Consider the following 24,445-nt stretch of genomic DNA (forward strand, 5'->3'; position numbering starts at 1 on the left):
GTATTCAAATTTGTTTAAAAGTAAAACTAGGATTTGAAAGTTAGAACTCCCGACTTTGAAATCAGCTGATTTGCGAAGACGCGTTCACCACTATACAAACCCGTGGGTTTTGCAAATAATTTCTTAAGATAAAAATAACAATTTTTCTTCTTTATTTCCATGATTTAATTCGTTCATATTTTCTACTGATAAAGATCCTTCATTAAAATGAACTGTCAATTTTTTTTTAAATTTCCTTTGAGAATGCAGTCAGCAGACAAAATTCCTTAAAAGTAATAATTTGATAATATCTCAGATGTATTTAAAAGTATATTGGAAGAGGAAAAGGATATTATTTATTAAGTGAATATCTAAAAACAGAACTGTCTATTGTACTTTTAAAGAAAACAGTTTCAACAGAATGTAAATTAAGTTTTTCGAACATGGCACCGTTGGTAAAATAACTATTATATACAACTTTAAAACAGCTTACCAAAATTTCAATTGAATTCCTCAAGCGCTTTCGGCTATTCTGCCATTTTCAGGAGGAATTTATAATTAAAATTTATAAAAATTTAAAATTAATATAATAAAATTAAATACATAACAATTGATCGTAATTTTGTAATGGTAAAGTCATAAGTAAAAGTAACTACGTCCGTTTTATACCAGTATCACGATTGTTAGCTTTACCATTTTTTTTTTTTATAAAAAAAACAACAATGCATAACAGTTAAACAATAACTGAGCCTAACAATTGTGATACTTTTTATCTTATCTTTTTTTATCTTATTACACTAATTTTACATTTGTGTATATATTAATTATAAATTTCTCCTGAAGATGGCAGAATAGCCGAAAGCGCTTGAAGAAGTCAATTGGAAATTTGGTAAGCTGTTCTTAAAATTGTGTATAATTAGAATGTTAATTTTTAATTGAAATCTCGGATTTTCCAAGATTGTCCTCGTCTTATTTTTCACAAATACGGGATAATCTTGAACAAAATATTTTATAATAATAAGTTTAAGTTTTTTTGGAATGATTTCCAATTCTTCTTATTCGGACCGAAATATTTGTTACATATCATGTAAGGCCCACCTAAATGCTAAACATTCTTCACTTATTGCACATGATGTCATCATTTTTTCAATATTTATAGGGATTAGTTAGATGTCAATAAAAACATGTGAGCCAAATTTAATAAAAAAATAAAAAATAAAATTAAAAAAAATGTTCTGTCCGTTCTTATGGTTGTTTATTATTTGAACCTATTTATTATTATTTTTTATTCAGTTTATCGAGAATTAATAAAACTGAAGAAGGTTATGGGGAATAACAATAAAAAGGTTGGAAAAAATGAATTAAAAAAAGAGTAATAATCTATTAATTTAGAGAATACTGCAATAATATTACATATTATGAAGGCTGTGCTAAAAAAATAAAGGATTCAACATGATTTATTTAAATAAAATATTTTTTTTACGGAAAAGTAAAAATGAAAGTTATAATAACAGAAAAATAAATACACAGGCTAATATACATATAATTTTAGTGAATTTTCAGCTTTTTTTTTTCGTGTATTAATAATAATAAAAGAGAGATCCCTTTTTATTGTTAATATACGATTCACCTATTTTTTTTTTTATTACAAAGAAGGATTTGTAATTTTAAGTTTATCGAATTGTTTGTAGCAACAGTAAGGCACTTAGAAAATACGTCCAGTTTCTCCTTAAATTCGTTTGAGTGTAATCCTATTTACGTTTATAATGCTCTTCTGCAGAATAGCTTCAAACCTTTTTAGTCTGGAAAAAGAATTAAAATACTTAACTAGAATTGTGTATTTTAATTCAAAAATATATATATTTTAAAGTAAAAAAAAGCTTAATTTAAAGAATATTATCAGTGTTAAAATTTATTTTATCTAATTTAGTTGTAATTTTAGGTTTTATGTAATTTAGTTGGTAACATTGTATTAATTACGTCTGGTTTCAACTATTTTTAGTCGTATTCATGTTTCGTTTAGTTCATAATCTCTTTGATGCCAGAGCCCTTTGTTATTCTGTCAATTTATTATTCTATTTTATACAAGATCATTTGAAATAATCTCACAAAGCAACTTTAAATTAATATCATAGTTTATTCCAAACATGATGCTTCATACAAACGTGCGTGTGAGCGTTTGTGCAGCGGTTTTGTCCAGGCATCGTACAGTTATTATTACTGGAAAATACATTATTATAAATTTTTGTGTATTATTTTAGTTTTGATTACAAAAAAAAGATACAAAAAGCGGCTACAAATTTTCAAAACATGTTTGGTATTAACACAGAACTAAAAATGTTAACTCTTTCCGAATGAGGAAGAAGAAAAATTTATTTTACTTTATTTGTTAATAATGTTTTGTATATAAAAAAAAATAACAAAAAGATTTCGAATTGATTTGTTTGAATTTTGTTAACATTATCATCACAAAATCGATCGTGTGATCATTTACAACACTATTTGCTATATCAATTCCTTTTGGCTTGTAAATAAACAGAAATATGAGAAATATTTTTCATATATTCTTTTTTTATATTTACACCATTTATATTTATGTGTGTATATATATATATGTATATATTATATATGAATTATATTTATTCCCATAAATATTTAAACATCGTACTAATAAAAAGTATAAAATTAAAAAAAAATTATTTCAAAACATGTCTTTAAACAAATTAAAAAAAAACTGGATTATCCAGTAAACATAAATAGAAGATAATTTTGTTTTCAACAAATTAATTTATATAAAGCTTTCAACTTTTCCCAGATCACAATTAATAGCATGGGGATATTCAACATCTACATAAATTCTTTAAATATGACAAAGGTTTTGATGCAAAATGGAAACGATAGCTTCAGCATACAATATCTAGTAAATATCTTTGAACGAACTGAAGTTAAGGTGCAAAATAGAACTGAGGTCACGCTCCATTTTTTCATTGTGGTTTTGCGAAAATAGACAACTTTATACATATTATTTTGTTGAAAACAAAATTATCTTCTATTTATGTTTATTGGATAATCCATTTTTTTAGATTGTTTAAAAGCATATTTTAAACAATCTTTATTTTATATTCAATACTTGCCTAATATTCTCGTTTCTAAAAAAACTTCATTTCAGCAGTCCCTTTGTATCTCTTTGCATCCTGTTTTATAGTTATGTAGAACAAAAGTCGCCTTATTTGTGTAATTTTATTAAAACCTCCAGGCACATTCTTTAACGAAAAACAGGTTTTTTTACATGTGGTTTGTTGAATTTTTAATAATTTCCACATATCGGCATAGATATCATCATCATAACAGAAGGATCTGAAACACATGATTTGTTTTATAGAAGTGCTCGTTGATAGTCTTGATTTCTAACTGATTCTTTTTCTTCAGGAAATCGTTATTTTTATTTTGGATAAAATTACTTTGCAATTAAATAATGAGGTAACGTGACAAAATTCATGTACCCCTCAGTGTAGATTTTTCTATTTATCGGTAAATATCACCTTATCGTCTATAAAATGCAACGTCTAAAGGAAAACTTAGAAGATGAAAACGTAGATGTTTTCATCACGTATAGATATATATGATACGGTCTGCTTCAAAATACGAATTATTCCATCAATGTATAAGCTTAAAAGGCTTGGTGTAGTAATATAGTTTTGGAGATGTCAAATGAACGGAGTCGTACGGTTTCATAAATAAGAATTTTTAAAATTTTGTTAAACCGATAAAAATTAGTACATAATTACTCATTCTGATAACATGACCTTTCTTATATGGTAAAATATTAAGAATATTTAAAATTACAGTTTTTAATATATTTTCAGAAAAACAAATAAAAACATACTCTCTTTCGCTATGATGAAATTTTAAAACTCTTTTTTCCTTACAATACGTTTAGAAAGAAATATTTTTATGAATTTTTTATCGATACACTTTAACTTTGGTATTGCTCAAATTTTGTTTTACGTAAAAATCCTGAAAGAGTAGTATTTTCTTTAAGTGTTACTTTGTTTAAGATACATCACCTTCGCCATTCAACAAATAGTTAAAAAATCTAACAAAATCAATCTGTTTTATTACACAAAGTTTTAACTCAAAATTTTTGGATTTAAAAAAAATCGAGTCGAGTTTAGATGTGAAATAAGTTCAAAACAAATTCAGATGAATTTCAATAACAATTCCCTCATTCTTTCCATATTACATAAATGTGCTATGAATTATTAATAAAATTACTTGGTAACTACACGAAATCAAAATTTTAATAGTAAGAAAAAAAAATTTAGGAGCCGTAAAATAAATAAATAGAGACTTACAGGATGAACGATGTTAAGTATACTTAGGAAAACAGACACAACTTCCTACTTTTCTTTTATATACCCTGATCCTTGCTAAATTTTGGTAACCATCTTGACAATCACAACTTTGTTTACAGCGGACCTGAATAAAGAGATGGTTGGTCTGGTAAACCACTGCCTTAAATTCTTCAACCATGAATATCTTCATCAACCTGAACCTAGTTTTTTTTTATAATTTTCTATTAAAGAAAGAAAAATTGAAGCTCATACTTCTCTGGATGTCTCGTCACATCTAACTACTCCAACTTCTTAAAATAATTTAACGCTGCGCTACTATTCTTCCTTTTGAGTGTAACTCATTGTAAACCTTTCCAAAAATTTTTAATCATCTGTCGATAGACTCACTGACATCTCATAGGTCTTAGTTCTTTTCAGTTATTCTTTTGTTAAATTCAAAAACTCAAATCGTATTGAAAATCAGTTAAGTTGTAGCACTTAATTATTATCTTCCATAAATTTAAAATCAAATTTTGTCTGTATAGGGCCGTCATCATTTGTGGTAAAGCTGATCGGCCTTTCATCCGGAGATCCCGGGTTCGAATCCTGGTTAGGCATGGCATTTTCATTTTCATACGGAACAAAAATTGCCATTCATCTCATCCTCTGAAGTAATACCTAACGGTGATCCCGGCGGTGTTTAAAAAATTTTTTTCTTTATTCCCGGGTATTTTCTTCATTTATTTCTCAAATGCATTCCATTTATATAAAACTTGATGCTCATTCAAGAGGAATATTATCAACAAAGTTTGTTCTTGATTTATTCATTGGTACTAGATAATTAATTATGGTTACTATTTTACTATCATCTGAAATAGCAGTAACTGAACTTTTCAATAAACCATTAACCATTGAAAATAAATAATTGAATTAAATATAACTATAGCTGCATTACTATCAAGTAAAGCTAATATTTTAGCTTTGCTTCACATTAAGTCGATGTTTTTTAAGATGTGCCTGTTACAATATTTATGTTTCACTTTCAGCTCTATTTTTTTCTTATCTGTATTATACATCCTAAAGTCATCTTATATATTATTCTAAAAGTTATCCTAAGAATAGTAAAAACATATTCTAGAACTGTATTCTATGAAAAATTAAAACGTATTCTGGAATTGTATTCTAAATATAATTCTTCTGTACGTACACATACCTCTTTTCAAACAATCTTTGTAACCTAGAATCTGTTATTTTAATTAATTTTTCGTTTTATTTTTTTGCTCTTAGTATTTCATTATTATTTAGGATTTTATGAACATTTCATTTTCCAACATCTTTTTGTCACTACTCACTACCAGAGGATTCCAATTCCAATACCAAATATTTAAATCGAAACATAAGTTAAGTAAATTGAAAAACCATTTTAAAAGTGATTAAGCAATTATTTTATTGTAATTTTTATAGGTTCTATATTCCTTAAAAGAATATTAGGAAACAGCCACAAAAAATATCCAGGTCATAACTTCTATTAATTATTTTTTTTCATCTTTAATTAAACGCGTTAATAAAGAATTATTTCATGTATACATGAAGTATTACCATGTATTAACTTACCGGGTAAGTTAGCACATGAAGTTAATAGATGAAGTGACGCTTGGAAACTGCAACGGGACGAAAGGCTTGGGACAGAAAGGATGGAGCCCAGCGGTGGCGTAAGGGACTCGCCGACAAGCGGAACACCAGATATGATGATAATGAAAATGACGTTTTTTCTTCGTTAAACTTTATGAATCGAAAGAAAACAAAAATTTAACAACCGTGAACTAAAAAATAAAAGTTATGTATGTGATAATAAGGTAAGTATTCTTTAGATTATTTTCTCTATAGCTTAATAATACAGGTGACTTGCAATAAACGTAATCATCTATCGAGTTCTGGCGGATGCGCTGATTTGGAATATTTGAAACCATGAAATACTAGGACACGCTCTATTTGACAGATTACTCTGTTTACGTAATCAGCAAGTCGCATCCAGAGTAACAACAAGTTTTCAGAACCTTAAAGATGGATCTTTTAGACTATGGGAAGGAAATCCCTGATAGGAAAACCTTTGTCACCAAGTTGGGAGTTTATCAAACGTCAAGATTTCTACAGAATAAAAAACAGCCGTTTCGGAACCCAGAGTAAGGCCTTGGAAGGACAGGATTTTGAAGTATAGAGAACCTTGGGGCTATTATGTAGGAAACAAAACTCTCTTCTTAAGAGCTATTATGATAAAAAGAAAAACTCAAATCATACGCTACAGGTAATAAATAAACTTTGCACGTTACTGATGTAATATATTTTATTAACATTTTTTCTATTTTCATATTAGTGATTTTATGTTTTTTTAAGTTAATTTTTTTACGAATAATTAGTTTCATTAATCTTTTTTTTTGGTCATAATTGTTTATGGTTTTCTAACTTGTATTGGGAATATACTGTTACACGTTTGTTATTATTTACCATCATTCTCGTTATCAGTGATATTATATATATTATGTATTTATCAACAGCGAGTACTCCATGAATCATTTAGATTTCTCTTTCAATTTTATCTATCGCTGTACTTGACAGTTCTCCATTTTATTTCTTAAGTTTTTTTTTTCATTTATATTGGATTGGTAAACCTATTCATATACTTGCAAACATTTTTACGATTATTATACTTTGAACAGTGACGCTGTAAATTTTAACTAATTAAATATCTCATGTTATTGACTTTTGCTTTTTTATTTTCCCGCTTTCCCTTTTCATTCTTATCTTCTCTATTTGATTCAAATTGAAATTAATCGTTTAAATAATAAATCAATCTACAATGGTTTTCTCATTTTCTTTTATATGGAAAATTATATAGCATATTATGTACTTTTTAAATTTTGAATTAGATGAACTTTCCAGTATTATTCTAATTATTTACTAGTTGTTATACCAAAAGGTTTATATGTTGTTAAGATATTGAAAATATTTTCTAACGAATGTTGTTTTAGATTATTGTAATTATTTTTTCTTGATATCTTTTTATAAAATAATTATTTTTCTCGGTGGGAAAAAATGAACAATTTTCACTTCAGTAATCGCAAAAATTGATTAAATTTCAAATAACATTTCCCATTCAAATTTATATAATGCTTTATAATAATTTCAATGAAATTAATCTACATTCTAAGTAAGGAAATTCAAAAGGGATCGCATAAGTTTAGAAATAGTAAAAGGAAAAGTACATATGTATTACTCAAAAAAGTTATTGAAAACTTCTAACTTTAGTTTGTGTTTGTGAATTTTTGAAGTAATACTTTTTTGGCGCGTTAGGGGAACTGATCAGAGTGTGTTTTCAGTAAGTTACGGAAGTTGCGCCCGCCGATGTAACACAACATGAAGATTTGTGCAAGTCCAAGTGGATCAGTTTGCACGCACATGCGTGTAGTATCTAATTCATTCAGTCGTACAATGTAATTAAGTAATTAGCAAATGTTGTAAACATAACAGATATTGAGTCGTATTAAGTATATATTTATATATAGGGATTTCTGAAGACGGATATTTTAAACTGTAAATATTGTTGTTCATTTTCTTAAAACTTGTAATATTTTAAAACATATTTACAATGTAAAGAATGTGTATTGTTGATACCATATGATTGGAACAAAGTTCAGCTCAAATATGGCTACACCCATGAGTCAGAATCAAACATGACTATCTCCATAATTTAATCTGTATTCCTACAATAACTTGTAAAACTAATTATCCAGATGTAGGTGAAATAATATCAGTGACCAGAGGAAAACTATGGCTAAAATTTCATCGTTTTATATCACCTGCTTAGCTAAATAGTTTTTATCTGTTCTGAAAGATTCACTTTGGTGGAGATAGCAGAGTTTGATACTAGTAGTGTTTCAATTGAGGATTATGCCCTCAGATTGGTCAGAACGATTCATTTCTGTGTTTTATAAAAAAAAACTCGCGTTATGATTTGATTAAATTTCTTACTGGTTATACATGTGCGTTCACTGAAAAATAATACGATGTGATTTGATATACTTAGATTACCCGGAATCATTTAGTATTTTATTGATAGACATAATTTCAGTGTTTGATTGGTCTCAATTTTGATTTTGCTGATTGTGAGATATGTATATTGTTATAAACTGTGAAATTTAATAGAATATTTTAATTGGTGGTTGTGTACTATGTTCGGAAAATCACTACTTTTTACGTTTCTTCAGGATAGTTTTGTATCTCGAATGGTGAAAATTCAGTGAACTCTTTAATTTCTTTTCTTTATATAATTTTCTGAAAGGATTAAGCAGTTTGACTAATAACTTTTAAAAATTTAGACAATTGATATCTAAAATGCATTAATATTTTTAACCTCACCAATTATTTGATTGTATTTTAATTAAAAATTCATCGTGATTGGATGTACCAGAGATATAACAATCTACCTACTAGTTACACAATGAAGGAACGTAGTTGCCAGATTAGTGTGCCTAATGTTATGCTTGCTGCTATTTGGAGGGCATTGAAACTATTTTAAAGATTTAATTTAGAAATGAATGCTACCAGTAGATATCAATGATTTTCTTTCCATTTTTTCAATACAATAATCATGTTATGCTTCTATGAAGTGGCATTGTATAGATGCATTGTTTCTTGACAATAAGTATTAGATTATTTGTTCCTGTAAGCGATCTAAAGCACTTTATTTTGGATATGAGGCACTATAGACATCTTAACACAACCGGAAATTTATTTTCTTTAATTTAATGATGATCAATTATTTGGATTTCGAACGCACGGCATGCTGAATATGTAGTAGCATATTCAGTCCACTTCTACTAGTAAGCCTAGCATTTTTCTTTATTATTGAAATTGGGTTTGTCGCTTTTAGGAGTGACGAGTCTTATCTATCAAACTACGTACAGCAGTGTGTTTAATATCAAATAACACAATTTAAATATTGTTAGATTTATTTAGTATAATAGTGAAAAAAATATGAATTGTTCGGTCAACAATTATTTGTATTTTTAACAGCTCTTTCCTCAATATATGTATTTTATTTTTATTTTACTATTCTGTACAGAGTAACTTTGTGTTAAGTTAAAATTCTGCATTAGGTTTTTTTTACTGCATGTTACGATTACCAGATACCATTACATTTTATGTTATTTGGATGTTCGAAAGCCAGAATCCTAAATTTATCCCGTAAATTTCACTTGAATTTCTAAAAATTCACCTTGACATATATATATATATATATATATATATATATATATTTCAGGATATCTGTCTCAGAAAAAAAGTCTTCTTTACTTTTTCATTAGCTTGTTTTTTACAAGAAAAATGCTACATAGATATGATAAATTTTTTAACGTAATTTCCTAGTTTTTGGCTATAATTTCTGAAAATATTTTTGTTATTTTCCCAATTCAATCTATTATTTCTTCTCATCTTGTTACCATTTCAATGTGTTTCACTTTATATTCTAAATATCTATACTGCTTCTTTTGTTTTTATAATACCGTTACTTTTTAATATATGATATACATTTATTTATATAAATAAACTGAGAATACAAAGTAAAAAATTATATATATATATATATAATGTAGAAATTTATAGAAAATAATATAAAATTTTATATTAAAAAAATAATACTAATTAACAATAAAAAAATTAATTAAATTAATAATACTAATTTTATAACAGAAAAATATTTATTTCAGGAAAGAAAATATTGGTTTTTTGATGAGAAAAATAAAATTTCTAAATTTTATATTATAAAATTTTAAAGTTTTATATTTCTAAAATTTTTATTTCTTATTGCATAGTTCTTTGTGAACTTTGTGAAATGAATTTTTTAGGTTGTAAAATTTATCGCACTTGAATTTGAAAATTGAAAATTATCGTAATATCAGGATTTGAATCAGGACCTCGGGTGAAAGACGGAGAAGCTACCACTCTATTAATTTATAATATTTTAAAGCTGAATAACTTTAAACAGTTTTTACGATTTTTTGTTTTTTTAAAGACATTTCTATTTCTTTTTATTTACATAGGTTTGCTTACTTTTGGATGTAAACGTACTTTTAGGTTGGGCAAATAATTTTACCAAAATTAATGAATTAATTTCCTCCTTCATGTTTCTAAAGATTCTTACTTATAAAATTGAGAATATGTATATATGTATATACATAGTAGTATAGTTCAAGTATATATATATATATATATATATATAAGTATAAATATATATATTTATACTTGATTATCATCTAAATGGCCAGACGGTTAGATAAACCGTCGATAACTTTTTACTATTCTGTATTGCATTTCAATGTTCACTTTTTGAATACAGAATATCAGGGGTTTTGTTTAATTTTTTAAAACTGTCTTAACTGTTATTTCAAGTGAATATATTGCTGATTAAAATAATTGTGGTCAAACCTAGCATTACCTAAATTTTAGACAGTGAATATTGAGCCGTTTCTTTTATTGTAAAAAAAAAAGATATAGAATAAAACTGTAAAATAAATCAAAATTAAAATTATATTTACTTAACTGTACTTATTGTAATTAAAGCAAATAATTATTTCTAACTTCTTTGAAGTTTACATTTAATGAAACAATTATTCGATTTTGAAATAACTTACTATATCAGATTTATTGGCAACCATTAAAGGTTAATATTGTTGTAAACAATGCGCTGTACATAAATTTCCATTGTTTTTGTCTTAACTTCCGTTGGTATACAATAGTGCATTATTTGTTCCTAACAACACGCTGGTTTATACAATTAATTCAATTTAGTGACATGCATACATAATTTCTGTTTCAACCAGGACTAGAATGAAAATGTACGTCCATGTTTCATGTAACCCAATTACATAGCTTAAATAAATTTTACCGTTTACAACAAATCTCTTCGAAGTACTGATTTTATATTGTTTAAATATTCTAACTAATTTTATAACAGAAAAATATTTATTTGAGAAGAGAAAATATTGGTTTTTTGATGAGAAAAATAATTTTAAGTTAAATTCGTGCAAGTATCATTTTAATAGAATTTATTCTTAATAATATATTAAGTACTTTTACGACCAAAAGTTCTTTGTAAAATGAATTTTTAGGGAGTAAAATTTATCGCACTTGGATTTTAAAATTATCGTAATAACAGGATTTGAATCCATGACCTCCTGGTAAAAGACGGAAAAGCTACCACTCTATCTCAAAGGTTGATATTATAGATACGACCATTAATTTGTAATATTTTAAAGCTGAATAACTTTAAACAGTTCGATTTTTGTTTTTTTTTTAAAGAAATTTCTAATTATTTTTATTTAAATAGGTTTACTTAGTTTTGAAGGAAACGTACTTTTAGGTTGGGCAAATAATTTTACCAAAATTAATGAATTAATATTCCTCCTTCATGTTTCTAAAGATGCTTACTTATAAAATTAAACTTTTTGAAATGTGTTTATGTGGTTATGATTGGTTGTCAATCAGCTTTAGAAATTAGTCTTGCTGGTATTTTCGGCACTTACACGCATTTTTTTTTGTAATATTATATTTTCAATCATTTTTCATTACGCCTACTTTTTTTTCAAAATTAATATTTATAAAACGTTTTTTAAGTTAACGTAAAATTTTATTAAAAATTATTAAGATTAAATGCAAACTCTCCTTAAGAGAACACAAGAAAATTTTCAGGTCACTTGAGGTACTTTATAAACGATTTGTTGTAATGCCAATTGGTAAATGACAAATTAAAATTTTGATTTAAATAACTGTAAAATAATCTACATCTTACATCTGGGTCTGTAATGAAAAGCCAAAATTCCTACTATTATAAAAAAGCTATATATAAATTATCTGAATAACCGAAAATTACCTTCATATAGCTTTTACGCAATTTATCTTATGAAATTAATACAGGATCTTAATAAAAGAATGTGTTAATGGTAAATTTCATAAAACCATAAAAGTATTTAACCAGTTAGATAATTAGTTTTTCAGATTGATTTATTTTACCACTTCTGTGCTAATTATTTTTAGTTTTTATGAAGGAAAAAACCATTAAGCGACTTCCGTTAAAAATCATACTAATCACACTGGTTAATTTTTTTACTGATGTCAGTTTTTAAACCAAAATATATGTGGACTAAAACGATTAATTTTTCCTCCCACATCTTTTATTATGAAATATTTATAACGTTTTTGATAAGATCGATTAGTTTTTTGTATTAAATATAAATAATAAGTTGAAATGTTTTGATTAAAGTTTGTAAGTTTTCAATAGGCTTATTTGTCTTTGTAAAATAATAGATTATATCTTGCTTATTATTCTGTTGGAAAAAAGGTTGGATAAGATTTAATCGTGTACAATGAATCATGTAAATGAAGTGTTCCCTTGATACTTGTATATATGTATATATATATTTGTGTGTGTATGTTTTTGTGTTTGTATTTGTGAACACTATTGTATGCTGTGTTGAGTTTTATGTTTATATATTATTTATGAAACATTCATTGAGGTGACCGTCCATCATTCATTCATTCACTCACAGCTTTGTTATTAGCTAAACCGAGGCTATTCATTATTTTCATTTCTATGAAAAGGTTTTATATATAAATAAATATATATATATATATATATATATATATATATATATATTAAAATAGAGGAGAGTTTCCCATTGATTTTTCGTTGTGTTTTTATCTTTCTTTTTTATTAAACGTAAAATTATGGCTCGGTAGTTAAAACGATTAAAACAAAAGGACCGATATTTGAGATTTTTTTTAATTCTTTTTTTTTATACAGGTAGGCCCAAAGTAATCTGCATTCAACGGGCGAATGCTATACACCCATAATAGTCACGTAGGGGCACACAGACCCATTATCAGACGTAGCTAGAGGCGAAATCACTGGTTCCCACTCTTCTATATTACCTCATTTCTACCTCCTCCTTTTCACCCTTCTTCTTTCTCTACTGTCTCCTGTTCTTTTTCCCCTTCTTTAACCCTCTTTTTCTTTTGTAACCGCGCAATAAAACAACTCTCATTATTGTGGCGTAGTGTTGAACCTCATGAAATTAGAAAATTCTTTCTTTTTATTCCCCCATAACAATCATTCACAATTATTAAACCAATTTCAATTTTTTCTTTTACATTTGTTTTTCCAGTTTTTTTGCTGTTTAATTTATCAAAGAATATCTGTATTATACAAATTCATTTGTGTTTCGTAGATTAGTCTAGGAGTACTAATTTCTAATTAGTATAATTATAATCAACATAAATGCCTTTTATTGGTTTTTTATATGTCGATGTTTTAATATCAAATATAAAAATAATATCAGTAACTTAATAATCAGGAAATAATTTTACTAGAATGTTATTTTTAATTATTGTGTTACCGTGACTATTTTGTTTTCTGATTAATGGCGACATATCCTATCGCCATTTTATTGCACTATTATATGTGTCGAGATGTTTTTGAAAGTGTTATTTTTTATCTGGAATGTTATACCGTGCGCCCACCGTACATTTCTTGTACAATTGATTAATTCTATCCGTCTTTCAGTGAATTATTTTGATGTGCATATTGCAAACTGTTTTTTAGGTTTTTAAAAAATATAAAGCCTGTTCTGTTAGCATATTATTATTGTTGCTTTATCATAATACTTTGCTTTTATTAAACTTCTCAATTTTTCAAGCTATTAAGCTATTCTTTTTTTTCATTATGTGGCAGATTTTTGTTCACTATTTTCTAAAAATATTATGTTTTTCAAGGTATTTTTTTATATTAAAATTAAATAAATTTCACCCGAGAAAAGAGAATGAATTCAAATACAATTTATAAGGCTTAGAAAATGAAGAAAAAGTAAATATTCAAGAAGGCAGAATTCCCATGAGCAGCTCTTTCCCGTGGAAGGTTACTTTGAAATGCCTATTGAATATAACGGATATGACAAGGAAGAGGTTTCCGAGAAAGCCATTATTAGACAATTGTTGAACAATATGGCAACATAACATGAAGTTTTACAAATGAAGCCTGTGTGTTTAAATCCGTCACGAGTGATAAGGATAATTTTAGACGACAGATTGAACAGTTAATTGAAGAAGAATGTTTTCATATATAAATGCCATTAAAATTATTTAATTTTCTTTCTTATCTATCACGTTAATAACTTTATAGACTGTACAGTAAGAAAAAGCTGACCAAGTTATACCGTTAAATAAGTATAAAAACTTTATTACAATGTTGGAGATTAGTTATCTGGAGTCGGAAATTTCATCTTTAAAAAAATGTGTTTATGAATACCACTGTATGTGTTTCGTTGTTAACAGAAATCTTATAATACAACTTTTTATCATGCTATTAGTTGTTACAAATAATTTCTCGACTATTTATTCATATATACATCAGATCTTAATTGTAGTAGACATAATTAAATTATGAGGTAAAAATATCTTGCAATTTAGTCTATTCCTGCAAATTATTAAAAAAAAAATCACGTACCAGATCCTGTTTTAAATAATTTTTTTAAAAAGTCTTTTATCAAATATATTTTTTTTGCTTTGTAACTTTTAATAGTATTTTATGGCATTCACGTAATAATAATATCACAAAAAATAAAAATCTGATATTGACATTACATGATTTTCTTGTCGCATGATTAAATTACATATACACATTCTTTTAAAATGAAAAGTGCATAAAATTATTATTATTAAAGTATTATTATTATTATTAAAGTATAATTATTATTATTATTAAAGTTATTATTTCATTAATAACTTCTGATATTTTTTAATATTTTTTTTTTATTGTTATTATTAAATTTTTATTTATCGAAATTTTTTTTTACAATTATGGTTAATAATTATTAATAAATCAATATATTAAAATTAAAAAAAAAGTAAAAAAAAAGAAGGAATTAAAGTTTGATGGGAACTGATATATCTTCCCCTTGAAAGATCCAAATATTTTATGAATTAAAATTTCATTTGCTATAACTCTGGAACCAGTGAAAATAAGTATCAATTACGATATATCCTTGAGAAGCTCTCAAAAATGGCTTATTACTGCAGTTAGGAAAAACCCCAAAATCCAATTTTTTTGGATTTTGGTCTTTTTTGGACACTTCTGGTTCAGTCGATTCCAATTAAAAGGAGAGGTGCTCAACTAAACGTTACAACAGTCCTAAATCCAAAATTTCAACATCCTATGGCTAATTTTTCTTGAGTTATGCGAGATACATAAGTACGTACGTACGTACGTACATACATACTTACATACGTACGTACGTACGTACAGATGACACCCCGAAACTAGTCAAAATGAATTCAGGGAAGGTCAAAATGTATACTTCCTTTGAAATCAGCAAAACCATAATTTTTCGCAATCACAATACTTCCTTTACTTCGTAGAAGGAAGTAAAAATGAATCAATATGCCGCTAGTCAAAATCGTCGACGCAATTATTTTCATGTCTACATCAATAATAACGGTGCTAGAGACACAATTAGTTCGGGAAAATTCAATTCCTCCTACATTATCTTATGCAGATTGGCTTCAACCGTAGTACACGCAATAATTTCTGCTAATACAACATTGGGGAACTCGTCTATATAGGAAACTGCTCATAAAGTTTGAGACTCCCTCTCGGCGAATTACTAACCATCCTAAAATTTCATGTTTCGGCAGTCTTCTCAAAGATATCAAATTATACGATTGAAGTTTTTAATTTTAATATATTTAAAATACCATCGAAAATTTCGCTGGAAATAATAAGCTTTATGATACATTTGTTTTCAGACATTGTTTTGTTTCTGCAACACTCGACAAATTTAATATTACTTTTACGTCAAATTATATTCCCTCATTATAAATTATGAGATAAAGGACATCAGTTTCGTTAGGCCCAACCGTTTTACCAAATTACCGAATAATTACATAATTTTAGAGGTGATGTGCTGATATCAAGATCAGTAAAATGTATATACATATATATCTTTAAATAAAATTGAAGCGGGATCCTGATGAATTACTGCTAACATGGTATCACTATAATATATTTACAACGTGTAAACAGGCGAACTATAAGTATAGTAATGGAATTTTTTGATAAAGATTGAACGAAATAAATTAATTTTATTCCTGTCTTCTTTTTAGAAGAAAACAGGAATTTTGTTATTGTAATAGATACTAAATTTTATTTTTTAGTGAAATAAACAAACAAGTTGTTATCGTCCAAATAAAAAATAAAAAGAAATAAAGACAGTAGAATTGTGCAATCGTAATAATATTTGATTTAAAACAAGAATATAAATTAAAAGTAAAAAAAAAAATAAAACTAAAACATAAAAATATTTTATTTTTAACTTATCGAGGTCGAAAAACAACAAAAGAAGTTTCAATCGAAAACAAAGGTTTGTAAAACAAAGGTTTCAAGTAAACCAAATTCCGTCATTCAAAATCGGCATAACAATTTACCATACTATTTGTGTAATTTTTCTTATTTTGTTATTTAATTTAAATTATTTAAAAAATTACATTTTTTTATTTATGTATTTTTTTTAATGCAGATATACAAATGAAGTGGAAAATAAAAAGTAATACAAACCCATATACATACACAACACACATCCACTCCCACGCGCGCGCGCCCTATAACATCTGATCAATAGATTTATTGTTTTATTGTTATCGCAAAAATTGATAACGTTATTTTTAAGTTTCGATCTATAGATACAATAAAGTTAAATGTATAAATAAATATACTACATCGATATTATTCATCGTTGAACTCTGCATTCATTAGTGATTGTGTAATGCAGTAGAAACTGGATAGGAGTTGTGTAATATTTATTTACAGTAGATTCCAGTTCCGTACACAAACAACAGAGGAAATAATTAGTGATCGAAGAGTAAGGGTTACAGGGAATTGAGGGAGAAATGTTTTGTTTCCAAACAATACCGGATGTCCTCAATACAGTACTGCATATAGCTGTCCACGCGTTTTGTAATTAGGCTCAACTTTGTAACGTCGCGTCTATTACTTAACTCATTACATTATGTATTTTCCTGGTAAGTTCTCTGAAATAATTTTACTCCATTATAATAGATTTAATATTTATATTTATTGTGAAATATTATTATTTTATAATAATAAATCATTAATTTAAAATTTAAATATATCTTTATAATATATATTAGGTTTTTCTTTATATTATTTTGTCAATATGTAAACTGCAGATTTGACTTTTGTGGTGAATTACTCAAACTTTTGTCTATAAAATGTTTTTGATGAAACTTAGATCAAATTATAAATGCAAGGTAAAAAGGGAGATATATAATTAAGCATTTACACGAACATCCTTGGCTACATGAAAATTTCAGTAATTCTGGAGCAGCGAAGGTAACCTTCCAAACCCCATTCTAATCTACAGGGTCATTCACGGGAACCGGATGTTTTTAAAATAATAACAAAAAAATTGAATATTTACTTTAAAAACGTTTTATTGGTACTGAAACACTTGTTAAATCAAAGCATTTGTTACTTACTCATGAACGAAAAATTATGTCCGGCAAGTGATGTCCATTTTGGGCAATACATTGTTGTAGACTTTCAAGGTAACTGGCCTCAATTCTTTGCTCTGGGTGACGCGATGACGAATTGCGATCTTTAGGTCCACCAATGTACGCGGATTATTGCCGTACACATGCGATTTCAGAAACCCCCACAGAAAAAAAAACACAACTACTCAAGTCGGGGGGCTGAGGGAGCCAAGGAATGTCGCCGAATCTGGAAACGATCCGTCCTGGAAACAAGTTACGGAGAATAGCCATCGTTGCCCTCGCTGTGTACGCTATAGCTCCATCCTGCTGGAATAACACATTTTGAAAATCGATTCTCCGGTTTCGTAACCCGGGGATGAAAAACGTATTCAACATCGCAATGTAACGATCAGCTGTTACAGTTACGGCAGCGTCATTTTCTTCAAAAAAATACGGTCCAATAACACCGACTTTTCCTATTGCACACCAGACAGTCACCTTTGGGCTATGAAGTGGTCTCTCGTGAAGCTGATGTCGGTTTCTTTCTGCCCAAAACCGGAAATTCTGTTTGTTGAAGCCATTCGGATGAAAACGGGCTTCGTCACTCATTAACGATAACAAATTTTCATTTTCTTCAAAAACGGTAAGTGTTTGTCGACAAAATTGTAATCGCTGCGTGAAATCTTGCTCGTTTAACTGCTGCACGACGGCTATCTTGTAAGGATGGAAATGCAGGTCTGTATACAGAATTCGTCTTACCGTACTTGTGCTCATTTGAAGCGCTGCTGAATGCCTCTGAATAGAGCGGCGTGGGCTTTTGACAATGGCTTCCCTTACTCGTTCGATGTTCTCCGGAGTGATAGCAGTTCGTCGGGGACCCGGTGGTATTTTCTTCAATATTGAATCGCTTGTTCGAAGGTTGTTTACCCGTCGCAATATTGTGTTTCGAGAAGGGACACTTGCATTACGATGGATATTAAACTGATGGCGGAAATCTTGCTGAACAGCAGTTACGGATTCGTCATTTCGCACAAAACTGTCATACGCGTACAGGCGTTGGTCTAGCGTCCACGGCTCTATGTCAACGACTAAATGTGTCATAATGTGTCATTTGATTTACTTATGGTTCCAATTGGGGAAACTGATTGTAAATATAGTTAAAAAAAGAGGTCTGTGTATATATATATATATATATATATATATATATATATATATATATATATAAAACCTTTCTTTCTATTTGATTAATCCCGGAAATTTACTTTGTATTACAGGATAAAAACTACTAATTTACTTTGTGTACAGTGGCAATAAATACTCATCTTCAACGTAGGCAGTTACTTTTATGCGTATTTGAATACTAAGTCGTGGATGCCGGTGTTCTTTGTGAGTTTGGGTTTCAGTTAACCGCATATCTTAGGAATGGTCGACCTGAGACTGTACAAGACTACACTTCATTTACATTCATACATATCTTCTTAATCCTCTGATAATATCTTATGGTGGTTTCGGAGGCTAAACAGAAAAGAAAGCAAGTTATATTTCTTGAAAATATATTTATGTGTGTTGTACACAACTGAATTTTTGTAAATTTTTTCTGTTGTAAATGGTGAACTCACTTTAATTGATACAAAAAAAACGGAAAAAATATATATTCTTCAAATCCCGGAATGTTATGCAGAATTTCTTGACTGAGAAACCATTATTAAAAAAGTGCTATATAAGTTACAAATCTGACAATACACAAGTCACTAAAACTGAAAAACTAAATAAGCAACGCCACGAGTTTTAAATTATGTGGCTTTTAGCGGAATGTGTGAGTATGCAAGCATGCAAAAAGTTTTCATTTCAGAGCCAATCTTTTTTATAAGATCTTACACTTTAAGGATACAATTTCATCAAAAACCAATTTGTATAATTTTCGGTCAAATAATATTTCCTTACATATTTTTTTTAATTTTATTTTTTATATTTAAATAAATCAGTATTTATTTACATAATAATTAAGGCTTAATGAGAAGATTAATTTAAAAATTCGTATTGAAACTTTTTTTTAAGGGGTTTTTAAATTTTTTAGTAAGTAACTTTTTTTGTAATGTCAAACTTAATATCGGTCCCATTAAGCAATGGGTTAATCAAATTTTGAACAGCAATATTGAGAAGTTTATTACTATCGAGAAATTATCCGTAAAAAAATTGTGTCCTTATTTATCAAGATACCAGTTTGGAGATCTAGTTCAACTGTGTGCTATTTATCAGTTATCATCCTAGTTGTAATAGGTCTTTAACTTTGCTGATGGGTTATCATCGGGTACGTTACAAACCTTATCATCACTTGGGTGCCTTTGCTTTAAAGTAATTATAACTGCGTTTACCCATTATAGCCCCTTTAAAGTAAAACTTAGTAATAATTAAATTTAAAAAAGTATAAAAGCAAATACTTACACCGCATTAATATTTTCATAAATTTATCTTAATGAGGGTTAGAATACTGTCGATTTTCGTTATAAATATAACAATCTTTAGTGATAGACCTTCAGAGATTATAAAAAAGCTTTTATGTCTTATTAAAATTGTATTAACTGTAACAAAAAAAAAAGAAAAAAAAATCGTTGTAATGGACAAAGTTTTGTTTAAACTCAGCAATTGTTTCTGCAGATCCGTTTATCCTAATACAAATTGAATAGCCACAGAGCAAAAAGTTGATTATTCACGTTAATCGAAATTTAAAACAATAGTAATTATCCGTACTTTTTTATTTTACTTTAAAATGCTAAAGAAATTCAATACCTGATGATAGTTACTATATTTTTATACTAACTAGTGGCCCCCAAGCTGCTCCGCATTGTTATTATTACAAAGAAATGTTATATACTTAAAAAATCGGCTAAAAATCTATTTATTTACTGCACTTCTCACTCTTAACCTCCTTGTTTTTCTCTTTCCTTTCCTGTTACAGGTAAAATTCGTACTCAAAACGTTTTCCAGTCCGACCAGACATTCTACTGGACGATTCGAGCTGATTTTTTTTTATTCTGCTTGGAGTGGCCTCCAGATATGTCATCAAGCATTGACGGACGTTCAAAATGATTTTCCTATGAGTAATAACATCGGAAAGTTCCTCAATAAAGAAATAAATGAGAATTTCTCCGAAGAGATACAAGTTTGGAGTCCGTTGACGCTTGATGATTTACCTGTGGGGTAAAGTTAAAGTTCGTCACGTTGTATAATGTCGGCAAATAATCAGTATTTTTAGCAGCTCCTTCCGGAATTGCATGGCGCCTTTTTTCGTTCCGGAAGATTGGTTGCGTTATGCTGGTGCATTGAGTAGCATTACGCCCTTTCTGGGCGTCGATAAATTAGTCAGTCAGGACATGTTCTTATACATATATATATATATATATATATATATATTTCTACAATATGAAACCAATGAAAGTAGTTTAAAAAAATTCTGAAGAGAAATTGATGAAAATTTGAAGAATGTGAAAACATTCTTCTTACAGTGTAACAGCATACTAAGAAAGGAAATTTTGAAATTCTGAGTTTAAAGGGTTTAATTTACATAAAAATTAAATTTACTATTTTTTTGAATTTCTCGGCTACAAAAGAAGTTATCATATTGATTTTTAGTGTGTGTAATCTTCATATAAATATCTAAAAACCAATTTCTAGATTTTTGAAATTCAACCTTGAAAGGGGGGGTAAAGAAAGATAAAATATTTCGAAAAATGATTGTAAATTTTCCTCATTTTCTACAATACTAAATGAGATCTTCACTCGATTTCGGATTGCAAATTCTTTCAACATGAATATTTAAGAACCATTTTTGGGGGTTTTTGAGTTTTATTATTCTAAGGAGTAAAAATAGATTAATTATTTTTTACATTTTTGCCGTTTAATGCTATCGCTATTGAATCAATCTTTATAAGATGTAGTAAAATTGTGATGGTAATTTATGTTTGTAATTCTGATTATGTATTTCGCGAGCAAAGCCGCGGTGGAAAATCTAAAAACCAGTTAGTGGGTCCAGTACTGACCAACTGATGCTGTGAAGAAATTACAATATACTGGTAGTTTTTATAGATTGTATAGGATTTAATTTTTAGTTATCAATATTATTCTCTCAAGCATGAATTTAATGAACACAGAGTGGTTCAGGAGGCAGATTCTTGACCGACTAAAAATCCCCTGAAGGCGACGTGAAACGCAATTGACCATACAGCTCGAGCGAAGCCACGATATATATCTTTGGGAAATTAGGCCTAAATATTTAAATTCTTTTCCTGCTCAGAAAAAAATTATCTTGAGAGAGAGAGAGATAAATATAGAGATATAGAGAGTGAGAGAGTAAATCTAAAATTAAGCCAGATCTTAATAACAAGTCATGTAAATACATTAGTATATTTTGATTAAAATCAATGATTTTTACTCATGTTTTTATAAATTATTTAAATTAGTTTTTACTTTTTTTAAAATATTTATACTGAGATGAGGCAGACAATATATAACAGATGTTTTAAGTTATATTTCTTTAAATTATATGTCCCTGAATTTCTTCTTTTTGTAACATGCATAAGACATCCGAAGTAAAGTGAAATTAGTCAGAATTTCTCTTAGAGTAATGTTGTTTATTATAAAGTAAGTCAATCATATAATGAACAGAATGGAGGTGACATTTCTAGGGTTAAATATCACCATTTCAGTAAAGTTGGCATTATGATATTTAAGAGAAAATTTTCTCGGTAAAGAAGGTAACAAAATAATTTCTCACTTTCCCTACTAAGCCTGGAGTGGGATATTTTTATTATTTTTCTTTAAGGTCACATATGTTATATTTTTGATATGTGATATATATTTGTATTGTAAGATATTTGTAAATAGTTTTTTTATTTTTTTAAATTCAATAATGCAATGTGTGTGTGTGTGTGTGTGTATGTGAGTGTGATTAATATCACACACGCACACGCACACGCACGCGTGCGCGTGCGTGTGCGTGTGTGATATTAATCTTCTCTTTAGGTTTCAGTAAAGTATAGATTTAAAAGTATATTTAATACGACGAAAATTGAATTTATATTTGCTAAGAGAATTTTGTATGTCTCACCATTCAGTAACCTGCGAAAATATCAGTAATATTCTCATACGTTTGGAGCCATCGTAAAATTGGATCTAACACGTTACTTACTCGGAGTTTGTGCCATCCATACAAAATAAATACGTAACGGCCTTGGAGCACGGTGAACGGTACACATCGCGTCGCAGTGTAGCGACGTGGCGTTGTGAGACCGGGTCGGGTCCAAATAACATTGTTTCAATAACTTTTTTTTATCCTAGCGTGTTCATAAATAACACAACAGATTGAAAATGTGACAGGCTTCATAAAGAGAGCGAGGACGTTGATGGATTGTCTCTGGTATTGCTCTGGTAGCGTTACTCTTTTCTCCTCCTTCATCTATTACTAGTACTAGTACTATTACAGCTTCCACACTCTCTATGTACTACTATTATAACTGAGTATATACTGCTGTATATACACAACAGATATTGTAGCTATCCCTATATGCTTCCCTCTCCTTCGACAACCTTCGTTTTACGTTCTTTCAACAATGCCCTACCGTAAAACGTACTTCTAAATTATTTTTGATTCATCAATAACCACAAGGTCATATTTTTATCGACTAATGTTCTTATTCTAATTTAATACTTTTTTCTACTTTATTTCATGTAGTATATATAAATACACAAAGAAAGTTTACTTTATAATTGATATATTTATGAAAAAAAAAATTGCTGTAGGTATAGCGGAAGAAAAATAATCCTGCAGTGGATCGAGGTATGATCATAGCTTTTTTATATTTTTTATGCAGTGGTTATATTCTGGCCAAAAATATTAAAATATTTTTTAAAATATTGTGTAAAAATAGTGTATTTATGAATGTATATATGATTTTGACGATATATGGCTTTATGTGGAAGTAGTGGTGTTACATTTAATCATGAGTTTTATGTTAACGGCTTTTACAGTTAGGATATTTGTTATACTAAATTATAAAAAAAATAATTCATGTATAATTATGAAGGCACTTAGAAAGTTCCTTAAGTTGGCGGATTAGATTATATGATGATTTTACTGAGCTTGTGTTTTAAAATATATCAGTGCAACTAATGTAGCAGAATTTTTTTTTTGTAATTTTTTGGAACTGCCCACGTTCCTAAAAATTTTAGTTTTATAAATCTGTCTGGTATATTTCAAACTTTAAAGCTTATCCACTTGAACAAATTTCTTTTTTAATTTAAACTTTTTTTTCGGCGTTATAAGATTGAAAATTAGTTTCCAATGGTTATCATAGAGAACGTGAATGAGAGAGAAAGAGGGACAGACAGATAGGAATTAAATAGTTGATAGTTAATAACTTATAATTTTTTATAAAAATAAATTTTAGTTTAAATAGCCCAAAATGTATTAATTTAAGATGTCTTAAAGTAGATGTCATAACATCTAAAATATTAATCATAACATCTTAGTTTATGAT

At 28.1% G+C, this 24,445-nt stretch overlaps 2 long non-coding RNA genes across 2 annotated transcripts in view; one reads left to right on the forward strand and one right to left on the reverse strand.

Annotated features, from left to right (window-relative positions):
- Positions 1 to 24,445, forward strand: part of LOC142325412 (uncharacterized) — a 240,284-nt gene that overhangs the window by 99,666 nt on the left and 116,173 nt on the right. The window lies entirely within an intron of this gene.
- LOC142324910 (uncharacterized) overlaps positions 3,210 to 24,445 on the reverse strand; it is a 43,301-nt gene continuing 22,065 nt past the window's right edge. The window contains exon 3 of the long non-coding RNA XR_012756435.1: positions 3,210 to 3,336. This is a non-coding gene — a long non-coding RNA (uncharacterized LOC142324910). The remainder of the gene's footprint in view (positions 3,337 to 24,445) is intronic.

Source organism: Lycorma delicatula, chromosome 5 (assembly GCF_047948215.1).
Source record: "Lycorma delicatula isolate Av1 chromosome 5, ASM4794821v1, whole genome shotgun sequence".
Classification (NCBI taxonomy): Eukaryota; Metazoa; Arthropoda; class Insecta; order Hemiptera; family Fulgoridae; genus Lycorma; species Lycorma delicatula.